This window comes from Poeciliopsis prolifica, unplaced genomic scaffold (assembly GCF_027474105.1).
Source record: "Poeciliopsis prolifica strain line A6 unplaced genomic scaffold, Auburn_PproV2 SCAFFOLD188, whole genome shotgun sequence".
Classification (NCBI taxonomy): Eukaryota; Metazoa; Chordata; class Actinopteri; order Cyprinodontiformes; family Poeciliidae; genus Poeciliopsis; species Poeciliopsis prolifica.
This window is the reverse complement of record NW_026562563.1, coordinates 56,495-72,904: the sequence shown is the minus strand read 5'-3', so window position 1 is coordinate 72,904 and position 16,410 is coordinate 56,495. Positions and strand designations below refer to the sequence as shown.

The 16,410-nt window shown below is 52.4% G+C and overlaps 1 pseudogene; it reads left to right on the top strand.

Moving 5' to 3' along the window:
* The first annotated feature begins 1,591 nt into the window (after positions 1–1,591).
* LOC129356722 (mitofusin-1-like) lies at positions 1,592–15,766 on the top strand (annotated as a pseudogene).
* The last annotated feature ends 644 nt before the right edge of the window (positions 15,767–16,410 follow it).

Sequence of the window (16,410 nt, the reverse complement as noted above, 5' to 3'; positions counted from 1 at the left end):
TGTCCATTTCTGTCTCCTAGTGTCCCCTTCCGTCTCCTAGTGTCACCTTCTGTCTCCTAGTGTCTCCTAGTGTCTCCTTCTGTCCCTAGTGTCCCCTTCCATCTCCTAGTGTCCCCTTCTGTCTCCTAGTGTCTCCTTCTGTCTCCTAGTGTCACCTTCTGTCTCCTAGTGTCACCTTCTGTCTCCTAGTGTCCATTTCTATTCCTAGTGTCATCTTCTGTCTCCTAGTGTCACCTTCTGTCTCCTAGTGTCACCTTCTGTCTCCTAGTGTCACCTTCTGTCTCCTAGTGTCACCTTCTGTCTCCTAGTGTCCATTTCTGTCTCCTAGTGTCCCCTTCCGTCTCCTAGTGTCACCTTCTGTCTCCTAGTGTCACCTTCTGTCTCCCAGTGTCTCCTAGTGTCTCCTTCTGTCTCCTAGTGTCCCCTTCCATCTCCTAGTGTCCCTTCTGTCTCCTAGTGTCTCCTTCTGTCTCCTAGTGTCACCTTCTGTCTCCTAGTGTCACCTTCTGTCTCCTAGTGTCCATTTCTGTCTCCTAGTGTCATCTTCTGTCTCCTAGTGTCACCTTCTGTCTCCTAGTGTCACCTTCTGTCTCCTAGTGTCACCTTCTGTCTCCTAGTGTCACCTTCTGTCTCCTAGTGTCCATTTCTGTCTCCTAGTGTCCCTTCCGTCTCCTAGTGTCACCTTCTGTCTCCCAGTGTCTCCTAGTGTCTCCTTCTGTCTCCTAGTGTCTCCTTCTGTCTCCTAGTGTCACCTTCTGTCTCCTAGTGTCCCCTTCCATCTCCTAGTGTCCCCTTCTGTCTCCTAGTGTCTCCTTCTGTCTCCTAGTGTCCCCTTCTGTCTCCTAGTGTCCCCTTCTGTCTCCTAGTGTCACCTTCTGTCTCCTAGTGTCACTTCTGTCTCATAGTGTCCATTTCTGTCTCCTAGTGTCCCCTTCCGTCTCCTAGTGTCACCTTCTGTCTCCCAGTGTCTCCTAGTGTCTCCTTCTGTCTCCTAGTGTCCCCTTCTGTCTCCTAGTGTCCCCTTCTGTCTCCTAGTGTCCCCTTCCATCTCCTAGTGTCCCCTTCTGTCTCCTAGTGTCTCCTTCTGTCTCCTAGTGTCACCTTCTGTCTCCTAGTGTCCCCTTCTGTCTCCTAGTGTCCATTTCTGTCTCCTAGTGTCCCCTTCCATCTCCTAGTGTCCCCTTCTGTCCTCTAGTGTCCCCTTCTGTCTCCTAGTGTCACCTTCTGTCTCCCAGTGTCTCCTAGTGTCTCCTTCTGTCTCCTAGTGTCCCTTCTGTCTCCTAGTGTCACCTTCTGTCCCCAGTGTCCCCTTCTGTCTCCTAGTGTCCATTCTGTCTCCTAGTGTCCCTTCCATCTCCTAGTGTCCCCTTCTGTCTCCTAGTGTCTCCTTCTGTCTCCTAGTGTCACCTTCTGTCTCCTAGTGTCCATTCTGTCTCCTAGTGTCCCCTTCTGTCTCCTAGTGTCATCTTCTGTCTCCTAGTGTCACCTTCTGTCTCCCAGTGTCTCCTTCTGTCTCCTAGTGTCCCCTTCTGTCTCCTAGTGTCCATTTCTGTCTCCTAGTGTCCCTTCTGCTCCTAGTGTCCCCTTTTCTCCTAGTGTCCCCTTCTGTCTCCTAGTGTCTCCTAGTGTCTCCTAGTGTCCCCTTTTGTCTCCTAGTGTCCCCTTCTGTCTCCTAGTGTCTCCTAGTGTCTCCTAGTGTCCCCTTTGTCTCCTAGTGTCGCCTTCTGTCTCCTAGTTGTCTGCGGCTCTAATCCTGCTAAGTGGATCAAAGTTCCTCAGAGACTCTAAGCTCTTTAGACGCTGAAGCAGAGTTCTGTCCGCCAGTTGGACCGGGCCACGATGGGAGCTGGCGCTGACCCGACTGGGACCAGACCCTGAAGCAGGACTGACATTTGAACCTGGGAGACCCACAGATCGGTAAGGTCACGGTTCTGTTGGTCTGTTGCAGGTCCGGTTGGTTCTGGGACCATTTACCTTCAGCAGAGTCAGGACCATCTGGTTCTGGTTCTGGTTCTGGTCCTGTCAGTCCTCTGTGTGTGTAGGAGCCATGGACCCAGACGACCCGTCTCCTCTGCACCGGTTCGTGGTTGCTAAGCGATCGATCGGGTCGATCTTCGACCAGCTGCTGGAGTTTGTGAAGAACGGGTCGGCCTTCGTGGACGGTCAGAAACACACACACACACATATATATATATATATACACACACATATATACACACACACACTCCTGGTATTTCTGGTATTTCTGGACGTTCATCTCCAACCAGTCCAGAACCAGTAAAGGTTCTGAACCCCTTCAGACCTCACCAGTTTGGACCTTCAGAACCGCTCATGTTGGTTTGTCCGCTGTGGTTCCAGAAGCTGTTCAGAACCAGGACCTGGGTCCGGTTGCTGTGGAGGAGCAGAACCTGGAGATGCAGAGCTGTGCCAACAAGCTGGCCGCCATCAGGGAGGTTCTGCTGCGGAGAACCATGAAGGTGGCCTTCTTTGGCAGGTCAGAACCGGGTCAGGAAAACTTCAGCTGACGAGAACCGGGTCAGAACTACTTCCCACCTGCAGGGGGCGGTGTTCCACCAGCATGTTGGGTTTCTATTGGCTTCCTGTTTCAGGGTTAGGGCGCAAAACTCTTGATTATATTAGTAAACAAATAAAACTCAGAGACGAGTCGTTCACTGCCAGCTGTGGCGGGACGAGAGATTTATGCACGGTGATCATGGATCAATACACAATCAATTCCAAAAGTCTTTCCCCAAAATCTCCCTGTATTCTTGACAACAACCTTTTCTATACTCTGGTGTGTGTTGGACCCTTCTAGACCCAATCGACCTTGTGAACTTTAGACATCCGTTCCTTTTCAGATTTGCAAATCAAGCCAATTAATCACAAATTGATGTTCTTATCCATCTAAACAGCTTCCTGCCCGAATCATATTTTGGTCCAACTTTCTGCTTCGAACACAAGGGAGGAAAGTTATCAGGTCCTCACGTCTCAGTTGGGCTCCACAATCATTCTGCAAAAACGGTTCATAAAAAGTATCTCTTCCAAAAGTCACTCAGGCCAGCGGTCCCAGTGTTGAGGTGGTCCACTGCAGGTCCACTGCAGGCCCACTGCAGGCCCACTGCAGGTCCACTGCAGGCCCACTGCAGGCCCACTGCAGGCCCACTGCAGGCCCACTGCAGGCCCACTGCAGGTCCACTGCAGGTCCACTGCAGGCCCACTGCAGGTCCACTGCAGGTCCACTGCAGGTCCACTGCAGGTCCACTGCAGGCCAACTGCAGGTCCACTGCAGGTCCACTGCAGGCCCACTGCAGGCCCACTGCAGGCCCATTGCAGGTCCACTGCAGGTCTACTGCACGTCCACTGCACGTCCACTGCAGGCCCACTGCAGGTCCACTGCAGGTCCACTGCAGGTCCACTGCAGGTCCACTGCAGGTCTACTGCAGGTCTACTGCAGGCCCACTGCAGGCCCACTGCAGGCCCACTGCAGGCCCACTGCAGGCCCATTGCAGGTCCACTGCAGGTCTACTGCACGTCCACTGCACGTCCACTGCAGGCCCACTGCAGGTCCACTGCAGGTCCACTGCAGGCCCACTGCAGGCCCACTGCAGGCCCATTGCAGGTCCACTGCAGGTCTACTGCAGGTCCACTGCAGGCCCACTGCAGGCCCACTGCAGGCCCACTGCAGGCCCATTGCAGGTCCACTGCAGGTCTACTGCACGTCCACTGCAGGTCCACTGCAGGTCCACTGCAGGTCCACTGCAGGTCCACTGCAGGCCCACTGCAGGCCCACTGCAGGTCCACTGCAGGTCCACTGCAGGTCTACTGCAGGCCCACTGCAGGCCCACTGCAGGCCCATTGCAGGTCCACTGCAGGTCTACTGCAGGTCCACTGCAGGTCTACTGCAGGCCCACTGCAGGCCCACTGCAGGCCCACTGCAGGCCCATTGCAGGTCCACTGCAGGTCTACTGCACGTCCACTGCAGGTCTACTGCAGGTCCACTGCAGGCCCACTGCAGGCCCACTGCAGGCCCACTGCAGGTCCACTGCAGGTCCACTGCAGGCCCACTGCAGGCCCACTGCAGGCCCATTGCAGGTCCACTGCAGGTCTACTGCAGGTCCACTGCAGGCCCACTGCAGGCCCACTGCAGGCCCATTGCAGGTCCACTGCAGGTCTACTGCACGTCCACTGCAGGTCCACTGCAGGTCCACTGCAGGTCTACTGCAGGTCCACTGCAGGCCCACTGCAGGCCCACTGCAGGCCCATTGCAGGTCCACTGCAGGTCTACTGCAGGTCTACTGCAGGCCCACTGCAGGTCCACTGCAGGTCCACTGCAGGTCTACTGCAGGCCCACTGCAGGCCCACTGCAGGCCCACTGCAGGCCCATTGCAGGTCCACTGCAGGTCTACTGCACGTCCACTGCAGGTCTACTGCAGGTCCACTGCAGGCCCACTGCAGGCCCACTGCAGGCCCACTGCAGGTCCACTGCAGGTCCACTGCAGGTCCACTGCAGGCCCACTGCAGGCCCACTGCAGGCCCATTGCAGGTCCACTGCAGGTCTACTGCAGGTCCACTGCAGGTCTACTGCAGGTCCACTGCAGGCCCACTGCAGGCCCACTGCAGGCCCATTGCAGGTCCACTGCAGGTCTACTGCACGTCCACTGCAGGTCTACTGCAGGTCCACTGCAGGCCCACTGCAGGCCCACTGCAGGCCCACTGCAGGTCCACTGCAGGTCCACTGCAGGTCCACTGCAGGCCCACTGCAGGCCCACTGCAGGCCCATTGCAGGTCCACTGCAGGTCTACTGCAGGTCCACTGCAGGCCCACTGCAGGCCCACTGCAGGCCCACTGCAGGCCCATTGCAGGTCCACTGCAGGTCTACTGCACGTCCACTGCAGGCCCAGTAAGCCCTCTCACACCAACTCAATATTTTGTTCATGATGATCAAAATCAAGGACGGAGAGATGAAACTCTCTTGTTTGCCAGACTTACAATTTACTGGAGAAAAATTGCTGTTGGGTTCTTATTGGGTTCCCATTGGGTTCCTGTCTGGTTCTTGTAGGGTTCCTGTCTGGTTCTTGTTGGGTTCCTGTCGGGTTCTTATTGGGTTCCCATTGGATTCTTGTTGGGTTCCCATTGGGTTCTTGTAGGGTTCCTGTCTGGTTCTTGTTGGGTTCCCATTGGGTTCTTGTTGGGTTCCTGTCAGGTTCTTATTGGGTTCCCATTGGGTTCCTGTCGGGTTCTTGTTGGGTTCCGGTTGGGTTCTTGTTGGGTTCCCATTGGATTCTTATTGGGTTCCCATTGGGTTCCTGTCGGGTTCTTGTTGGGTTCCTGTCGGGTTCCCATTGGGTTCCTGTCTGGTTCTTGTTGGGTTCCTGTCGGGTTCTCGTTGGGTTCCTGTCGGGTTCTTATTGGGTTCCTGTCGGGTTCTTATTGGGTTCCCATTGGGTTCCTGTCGGGTTCCCATTGGGTTCCTGTCTGGTTCTTGTAGGGTTCCTGTCTGGTTCTTGTAGGGTTCCTGTCTGGTTCTTATTGGGTTCCTGTCGGGTTCTTATTGGGTTCCCATTGGGTTCCTGTCTGGTTCTTGTTGGGTTCCCATTGGATTCTTGTTGGGTTCCCATTGGGTTCTTGTTGGGTTCCTGTCGGGTTCTTGTTGGGTTTCAGGTCCAGTTTTTCTGCTGGTTCTTATTCCTCTGAAGCATCTGGGTCATGACTTGTTTGAGAACATGGACATCTTCTAGCAGGTCGTCCAGCCGGAGCAGAACCTGGTTCTGAAGCCTCCATCTGATCCCCTTGAAGCTGATCTTAGTGTTCAGTTAAGACCCATTTAGTTCTGATCCAGTTGCTGCAGACAAACCAGATAAGTTTACCAGACCAGAAGTAGACGGCGATGTTTCTCTTGATCCATGATGTAATCGGGGACCTGTTCTGGCCCGGTTCCCTTGTGTTTCCGTCTTCAGAACCAGCAACGGGAAGAGCACGGTGATCAACGCCATGCTGCGGGAGCGCGTGCTGCCCAGCGGCATCGGCCACACCACCAACTGCTTCCTGAGCGTGGAGGGGACGGACGCCGCCGAGCCCTACCTCACCACCGAGGCGTCTGCCGAGCGCCACGCCGTCTCTGTGGGTGAACAGAACCACCGGGGGGCCCGTTTCTGACCCGGTTCTGACTGCGCTCCCTCTGTGTCCTGCAGACAGTCAACCAGCTGGCCCACGCGCTGCACATGGACCCGGCGCTGGACTCGGGCAGCCTGGTCCGAGTGTTCTGGCCCAAGAACCGCTGCGCCCTGCTGAGGGACGACCTGGTTCTGATGGACAGGTGAGGCCATCAGGTTCTGATCTGTCTGAGTTCAGACCCATCAGAACTGGTTCTGGTTCTGTCGTTTCTAAATGATTCAGGAGAACCTCAGGGCAGAACTGTATGGAGGAACATTCCTCCTTACAGAACCACTGGGCCCATCTGGGTTCTGAGGGAATCCTTCTGAAGTCTTTGTCAGAACCAGAACCAGAGAGATTCATATTAACTCTGACCTCTGACCCTGGCAGCCAGGGACAGACGTCACCCTGGAGTTGGACAGCTGGATCGATAAGTTCTGTTTGGATGCCGACGTCTTCGTTCTGGTGGGGAACGCCGAGTCCACCCTGATGAACACGGTGAGGAAGGCCACTTCATCATCATCATCATCTTAAAGGGCCGGTTCCTGCAGGTGGACCAGATGTTCTGGTTCCTCCTTTCTTTCTGGCAGGTCCGGTTCAGGAAGATGAATTCAGAACCAGTCCAAACGCCAGACCAGGGTGTCCAAACTTTTTCTCTCATCAGAAATATCCACAAAAAATATTCAATAATAAAAGAACCAGAACCAGAACCGTTTTCATAAAACAGTCAGAATTCGGACTGCTGGTCCAGATCTGCAGGCGGTTCTTCCTACGGAAGTGGTTCTGGATCAGAACATCTAAATAGATTCTGATCCAATCCCAACCAGACTCGATATCTCTGAGCCAGGTCTGGTCTTGCTCAGCCAAACCCGGTCCATTATGCAAGAACCGGACCGGATCAGAACCAGATGGAGGCAGAGCTTCACCTGGAAGGAGATCCCTCAGACAGAACCGGACGGGTTCTGGTTCTGGTGAAGAACCAGCCCAGGATAACATCATCAGAACCACAACCAGTCCTCTCCATCTGGGTCCAGAGGAACCAGAACCAGTTCTACTGAAAGGAGCCACCTGCATATAGTGGAGGAGGTCCAGTTCTGGTCGGGTTGGACCATTGGCGTTCTTGGCCTGTCCAGCATCTGCATCAACAGAACCTGGTGGAGACTTCTGATCGGACCTCTGGCTCGGTTTTGTTCTGCTTTGACCCAGTTTTGTTCGGACCCGGGATCTAGTAGCTGACCCAGCTCTGGTCCGAGCTCTGGTCCAGTTCCTGTAATTGAAGCGGTTCTGCTCCGGTTCTGTCCAGGAGAAGCTGTTCTTCCATAAGGTCAGTGAGCGGATCTCCAAGCCGAACGTCTTCATCCTCCATAACCGTTGGGACGCTTCGGTGACGGAGCCCGAGCTCATCGACCAGGTGAAGAAGCAGCATCTGGACCGCTGCATCAGCTTCCTGTCGGAGGAGCTGCGGGTTGTTGAGCCGGACCGGGCCGCTAGCAGAATCTTCTTCATCTCTGCCAAGGAGGCTCTGATCTGCAGAACGCAGCGGAACCAGGGCATGCCGGAGACAGGTGAGACGGAGGGACGGAGGGGAACTGGGTCGGATGAATCAGGTTCTGGTTCCTGATGAGGACCAGGTTCTGGAAATATGACGGGTTTCCCCAGAAGGTTGCGAAGGACGAAAGTCTGAAATTCTTACTAAGTGAATTTATGAAGAATAATAACACAAAACTAACTGGGAGACGAACACAACATCCACAGGCTAATGGGCTAAACCACCAAACTGCTAAACAACCAAACTAAACTGCTAAACCACCAAACTGCTAAACCACCAAACTGCTAAAAACTACCAAACCGCTAAACAACCAAACTGCTAAACTACCAAACTAAACTGCTAAACCACCAAACTGCTAAAAACTACCAAACCGCTAAACAACCAAACTAAACTGCTAAACCACCAAACTGCTAAACCACCAAACTGCTAAAAACTACCAAACCGCTAAACAACCAAACTGCTAAACTACCAAACTAAACTGCTAAACCACCAAACTGCTAAAAACTACCAAACCGCTAAACAACCAAACTAAACTGCTAAACCACCAAACTGCTAAACCACCAAACTGCTAAAAACTACCAAACCGCTAAACAACCAAACTGCTAAACTACCAAACTAAACTGCTAAACCACCAAACTGCTAAACCACCAAACTGCTAACTACCAAACTGCTAACCACCAAACTGCTAAATTATCAAACTGCTAAACTACCAAACTACTAAACCACCAAACAGTTAAACCACCAAACTGCTAAACTACCAAACTGCTAAACTACCAAACTGTTAACTACCAAACTGCTAAACTACCAAACTGTTAAACTACCAAACTGCTAAACCACCAAACTGCTAACTACCAAACTGCTAACTACCAAACTGCTAAACCACCAAACTGCTAACTACCAAACTGCTAAATTACCAAACTGCTAAATTACCAAACTGCTAAACTACCAAACTGCTAAACCACCAAACAGTTAAACCACCAAACTGCTAAACTACCAAACTGCTAAACTACCAAACTGCTAACTACCAAACTGCTAACCACCAAACTGCTAACTACCAAACTGCTAACCACCAAACAGTTAAACCACCAAACTGCTAAACTACCAAACTGCTAAACTACCAAACTGCTAACTACCAAACTGCTAACCACCAAACTGCTAACCACCAAACTGCTAACTACCAAACTGCTAAACTACCAAACTGCTAACTACCAAACTGCTAACCACCAAACTGCTAACTACCAAACTGCTAACCACCAAACAGTTAAACCACCAAACTGCTAAACTACCAAACTGCTAAACTACCAAACTGCTAACTACCAAACTGCTAACCACCAAACTGCTAACCACCAAACTGCTAACTACCAAACTGCTAAACTACCAAACTGCTAAACCACCAAACTGCTAAACCACCAAACTGCTAACTACCAAACTGCTAAACCACCAAACTGCTAAAAACTACCAAACCGCTAAACAACCAAACTAAACTGCTAAACCACCAAACTGCTAAAAACTACCAAACCGCTAAACAACCAAACTAAACTGCTAAACCACCAAACTGCTAACTACCAAACTGCTAACTACCAAACTGCTAACCACCAAACTGCTAACTACCAAACTGCTAACTACCAAACTTCTAAACCACCAAACTGCTAAATTACCAAACTGCTAAACTACCAAACTGCTAAACCACCAAACTGCTAAACTACCAAACTGTTAACTACCAAACTGCTAAACCACCAAACTGTTAACTACCAAACTGCTAAACTACCAAACTGCTAACCACCAAACTGCTAACTACCAAACTGCTAAACTAAAAAACTGTTAACTACCAAACTGCTAAACCACCAAACTGCTAAACTACCAAACTGCTAAACTACCAAACTGCTAAACCACCAAACTGTTAACTACCAAACTGCTAAACCACCAAACTGTTAACTACCAAACTGCTAAACTAAAAAACTGTTAACTACCAAACTGCTAAACCACCAAACTGCTAAACTACCAAACTGCTAAACTACCAAACTGCTAAACCACCAAACTGTTAACTACCAAACTGCTAAACCACCAAACTGCTAACTACCAAACTGCTAACCACCAAACTGCTAACTACCAAACTGCTAAACCACCAAACTGTTAACTACCAAACTGCTAAACCACCAAACTGCTAACTACCAAACTGCTAACCACCAAACTGCTAACTACCAAACTGCTAACTACCAAACTGCTAACCACCAAACTGCTAACTACCAAACTGCTAACTACCAAACTTCTAAACCACCAAACTGCTAAATTACCAAACTGCTAAACTACCAAACTGCTAAACCACCAAACTGCTAAACTACCAAACTGTTAACTACCAAACTGCTAAACCACCAAACTGTTAACTACCAAACTGCTAAACCACCAAACTGCTAACTACCAAACTGCTAACCACCAAACTGCTAACTACCAAACTGCTAAACTAAAAAAACTGTTAACTACCAAACTGCTAAACCACCAAACTGCTAACTACCAAACTGCTAAACTACCAAACTGCTAAACCACCAAACTGTTAACTACCAAACTGCTAAACCACCAAACTGCTAACTACCAAACTGCTAACCACCAAACTGCTAACTACCAAACTGCTAAACTAAAAAACTGTTAACTACCAAACTGCTAAACCACCAAACTGCTAAACTACCAAACTGCTAAACTACCAAACTGCTAAACCACCAAACTGCTAAACTACCAAACTGCTAAACCACCAAACTGCTAAACTACCAAGTTCATAGAGAGAAACCTGTTGCCAGTGAGTGAGACGTGAACACTTGGTGTTTCTGGTTGTCACTCGCTGCTCAGTTCTTTCCTCTGTTTGCGGTTGGGCTTGAGTTTCCCAGCAGGTCGGTATCCTGGTGGTGACTTGGCTCTGATGGGGACGATGCCGGTTAGACCTGGCAGGCCCAAACCTGCCAGGCCCAAACCTGCTGGAATCCCCTGTGAGATGGGGCTTTCACTCACATACGGGAGTCTGGGGTACCGGGCCCTTTGATACGGGCTGTCAGGTGTATGACCGTGTCAGAGTCTGGTCCACTTGCCAGCAATAAGTTGGGCTCGTTCCCGGTGAGGTTGGACTCCATCAGGGCTTTTGTCACAGATTCTGTTCATCACTTCATGGACAGAATCTGCAGAGCAGCCGAGGCGTTGAGGGGATCCGTTTTGGTGGCCTCAGGATCCATCTCTGCTTCTTGCGGACGATGTGGTTCTGTTGGCTCCATCGGGTCGTGACCCGCAGCTCTCGCCGGAGCGGTTCGCCGCCGAGTGCGAAGCGGCCGGGATGAGGATCGGTGGCTCCGACGCCGCGGTCTGGAGCCGGAAAAGGGTGGAGAGCTTCTCTACCCGGGGGGGATGTCCTGCCCCAAGTGGAGCAGTTCAAGTATCTCTGGGTTCACTAATGGGGGAAGAAGGGAACGGGAGATCGACAGGCGGATTGGAGCAGCGTCTGCAGGGAACTGGACCGGCCCGTCATGGTGGAGAGAGCTGAGCCAGAAAGCGAAGCTCTCGATTGACCGGTCGATCTACGTTCCCACCCTCATCTCTGGTCAGGAGCTTTGGGTCACGACTGAAAGAACGAGATCTGGGATACATCGGCTGAAACGGGTTTCCTGAGAGAGAAGCTCAGAGTAGAGCTGCTGCTCCTCCACATGGAGAGGATTCAGTTGAGACATCTGGTCAGGATGGAGGCTCCCTGTGAGGCGTTCAGGTCCGGCAGCTTTTATAACTGTTTGCTGCTTTTAAGGCTGTTTTAGCAGCTGATCTCTTGATCCTAGGAATCTAACAAAAACTTCTTCTTTAGCTTTTATCTGCACAAACCATCTTTGTTCTCAATCAGCCACAAATCTCTTCACAGTACGATGATAAGAATTCAGTTTTCATGAAACATCTCATGTTTTCATAGCTTGTCATGTTGCTGGAATCCTGATGAATAATGTGGAACATCCTTCTGAAGTAGATTTACTTTAATAGATTAAAGTGATCAAGCAGCTCTCTGAAAGTCATTATAATGACACGAATAAATTTAATGGCACAACAAAAACTATAATATTTATGAGACTTTAATCCAATTTGCATAATATTTTGGAACACAGTTTATTAATAATTACCAAAAACCAATATTTTGCTTCTTCACTATTTAGACTGAAATCAAACTCCTTCCATCTTATAAATTATAAAGTTCTTCACATGATTCTTGTTTTCAATTTCAATTTCCTTATTGCTGAAAATAAACTTTAAAAATGAAACGACTGAACTTAAAATCACAGCTAACAACAAAACACATTAGCATTAGCCTAGCAGGGAGCTGAACATCACTGTCGTCCTGCAGGGGGCGCACTGGCTGAAGGCTTCCAGGACCGGCTGGCAGAGTTCCAGCAGTTTGAGAGAACCTTCGAGGTACAGAACCACAGAACCACAGAACCCAGAACCACAGAACCCAGAACCCAGAACCACAGAACCCAGAACCACAGAACCACAGAACCCAGAACCCAGAACCACAGAACCCAGAACCACAGAACCAGAACCACAGAACCCAGAACCACAGAACCCACAACCACAGAACCCAGAACCACAGAACCAGAACACAGAACCACAGAACCCAGAACCCAGAACCACAGAACCCAGAACCAGAACCACAGAACCACAGAACCCAGAACCAGAACCACAGAACCCAGAACCACAGAACCCAAACCACAGACCCAGAAACCACAGAACCCAGAACCACAGAACCCAGAACCCAGAACCACAGAACCCACAACACAGAACCCAGAACCACAGACCCAGAACCCAGAACCACAGAACCCGAACCCACAGAACCCAGAACCCAGAACCACAGAACCCAGAACCACAGAACCCAGAACCACAGAACCCAGAACACAGAACCCACAACCACAGAACCCAGAACCACAGAACCCAGAACCACAGAACCCAGAACCCAGAACCACAGAACCCAGAACCCAGAACCACAGAACCCAGAACCACAGAACCCAGAACCACAGAACCCAGAACCACATCCTGAGCGTTTTTCTAATCCTGCCTGTTTTTTCCCATTGTGTTGGTTCTGACCCGGTTCTAACCCGGTTCTGACCGGTCTGACCGGTTCTCTGTGTACAGGAGTTCATCTCTCAGTCGGCGGTCCGGACCAAGTTCGAGCAGCACACGGTGCGGGCGTGGCAGATCACCGAGGCCATCAAGACCATCATGGACGCCATCAACATCGCTTCGGCCGACAGGAGGAGTGAGATCAGTCATGTGACCGCTGAGCACGCTCAGTGGGAGCCCCTCTGACCTCTGACCTGTGACAGGATCTGTTGTGCCTGGAGGAGCGGGAGGAGCAGCGGACCGTTGACTTCGTCGGGGTCAGATGAGCCGTGATGAGCGACAGCGTGAAGAACCGGATCGGAACCCTGACGGAACGACGTCACCGCCAAGGTTCCCGCCACGCAGCAGAACCCGGGTTCTGGTTCCAGTTGCTGCCACCGTTGGACTTTGTGGTTCTCTATGTAACCGGTGCCCGTCTGCGCCCAGGTGGCCGCGGCGCCTGCTGGACCAGATCCAATTTCTGCCGGTTCTGGTGGAGGAGTTCCGGGCCGAACTTCAGCCCGACCCCGGAGAACCTGGAGCTCTACAAAGCTGTGAGTTCTGTAGCCCACAGGTTCTGTGAGGTTCTGGGTTCCTGGGCTCAGCCGCACCGGGTCCAGGTGGTTTAAAGGGGAACCACCCTTCAGAACCAATCGGACCTTGGCGGTTCTGCTGCCGAACCCACCGGGCCAGCAAGGGACGCCCTGGTGCTCACTGACCTGCTGCAGATCCAGAACATCCAGGACCCAATTCTGACCCGGGTTGTCCCGATTCTGACCCGGTTCTGTCCCGATTCTGACCGGTTCTGACCCGATTCTGACCCGGTTCTGTCCCAATTCTGAACCCGGGGTTCTGTCCCGATTTCTGTCCCCGTTCTGACCCGGTTTTGTCCCGGTTCTGACCTGGTTCTGACGCGGTTTTGTCCCGATTCTGACCCGGTTCTGTCCCGATTCTGACCTGGTTCTGCAGAAACTGGTGCAGCACCTGGAGCAGCGTCTCTCTGGCGGTCTGGCCCATCGTTGCCATGGCGACGTCCTCAGGGACATCCGGGCCGCATAGACTCATGACCCGGTACCGACCCGTCCGGGTTCTGGTTCTGACCCAGGAGAGGATGTCCGTCTGTCCTGTGTGTCCGTCCCCAGACAGCGTGCGTCCCCTGGTGTCGCCGTCCGTCCAGCAGCAGCTCTGCGCTCCGTCCTCGTCCTTCGAGATGACCTTTGACCTCAGCCTGGCCGCCCTCTGCGCCGACTTTAGGGAGGACATCGACTTCCGGTTCTCCCTGGGCTGGAGCGCCCTGGTGACCCGATTCGTCGGCGCCCACCGGGCGCTGGCCGTACCCGAGGTGAGCGCCGGCCGTCGGACGAGACGTCCTGCGGGACGAGACGTCCTGCGGGACGAGACGCTGAGACGTCCTGCGGGACGAGACGTCCTGCGGGACGAGGCGCTGAGACGTCGCTGTGTCTGCAGGACGGACCGACCCTCAAGGACCGGCTGGTGGTTTCCATGGCAACGAGCCTGGTGTCCTCCAGGGCGTCCATGGCGGTGCTGTTGATCGGGGGCGTGGTGAGTCCAAACCGGCCAGGTCCAGAACCGGCCACTTCGTGTCCTGGTTCTGCTGGTGAGACAGAGACAATGCAGCTCTGGACACATCTGGACATGTCCTGTTGCTGCAGTGTGTCCAGCTGCGTTGTGTGTCCAGGTGTGGCGCTCGGTGGGCTGGCGGGTGGTCGCCCTGTCCGTCTCCCTCTATGGTTTGCTCTACCTGTATGAGAGACTCACCTGGACGGCGTCCAGCCAGGAGCGCGCTCTGAAGCAGCAGTTCACAGAGTTCGCCGCCTTCCGTCTCCGCGCAGTCGTCCCCGTCACCAGCTCCGCCTGCAGCCAGCAGGTGTTCAAGTAAGCCCCGCCCCTATGGAACCCGCTGGCGGTTCTGCTGGCGGTTCTGACGGCGGCCATGTTTTCTCTCTGTGAGGGAGCTGACCTCCACCTTCAGCGCCGCCTGACCCAGAGAGTGGACCTGAGCGAGGCGGAGCTGGAGGGACGGATCCGGCAGCTCACCTGCAGGATCCAGAGGTTGGAGGCGACCAGAGGAAGTCCAAGGCCTTCAGGTGAGGCGCGCTTTACCTGGTCACAATTCTGTCTTTATGAGACAAAAACTGAGAAAATTATTATTTACATTGTGAGGTTTGGATGTAGTTACTTTGTGTTGGCTTATTGTTGTGGATGAATCGGTTTCATTGTTGAAACTGGAGGTCAGAGGTCAGGAGCAGGCTGGACGGCGGAGACAGGAAGTGAAAACCTGGTTTTGAACCTCAGACCTGTTGTTGCCATTGTTGGACACAAACTCTACCAAGTTAACTCACATCACAAGAAATGAAGCTCTGCTAACGCTGAACTGCTAAACACATGAACAGTGATGTCACGCTAGCGCTAACCGTTAGCTGACGGCTAACGGTTAGCGCTAACCGTTAGCTGACGGCTAACGGCAACGTTCTGTTTCTGATTCTGCTGCAAATCTTAACATCACAAGAACAGGAAGGAGAAACCATGATGTGACATAAAGTTCATCGCCGTTATGAAAACGTTTTACCGTAATAACTGATCTGAAAAATGACAGCCATCTTGAAAAATGGCCGTCATCCTGAAACTCCAGTATCTGAATTGCATCGCAACAAATGATTCAAAAGACCAACTGCCAGAACTGGACTTAGATCCAAAAGGTTCTGGTCGGACCAAACCTGATGAGAACCTGCTGTGGTTCTGCTTCCAGGAACCGGGCCACGGAGCTGGAGACCCAGCTGGAGGCCTTCTCTGCTCGCTACCTGCAGGCTGCGGACTGAAGCAGCAGCGGTTTGGATCCACCTGCTCCGACCAGAACCAGGACCGGACCGGAGGAGCGTGGTTCTGCCTGTGCTGGTGTGGACCAGCAGTGGTCAGACTGAGGCGGTATTAGGGTTTGGTTCTGGTCTCCATCAGATGTTCCAGTGACCTCTGACCTCTGCAGCTTGCGGTCAGGTTCGTCAGAGACCCGATGCCTCGCTGCAGGGAGGTTCTGGGTTTTGCTCCCTGACCCGGTCCAGAACCCAGCTGCGTTACCTGGAACCCACTGAAACGTCTAAAAGTCTTTATGCTGTTCATGAAAATGATTTTCTGTTTCAGCCAATAAAACCTTTAATACAGAATCTGGATTTATGGAAACCAGGAATATTACTGGCTGAGAGACGGATGGACGGACGGAGGGAGGGGAGGACAGGTGGACGGACGGAGGGACGGAGGGAGGGGAGGACAGACAGAGGGGAGGACAGGTGGACGGACAGACAGAGGGGAGGACAGGTGGACGGGGGAGGGGAGGACAGACAGAGGGGAGGACAGGTGGACGGACGGAGGGGAGGACAGGTGGACGGATGGAGGGGAGGACAGGTGGACGGACAGATGAGTTGGTCGATCAATTGGTTGATTGATGCAGGAGATCAGGTGTCGCTGCTGAGAGCCAATCAGAGGCTGGAGGAGTTGTGACCCCGTTGCTATGTGTAGTGACCCCGTTGCTATGTGTAGTGACCCCGTTGCTACGGGTGATGGGGTCTGTTAGCGCC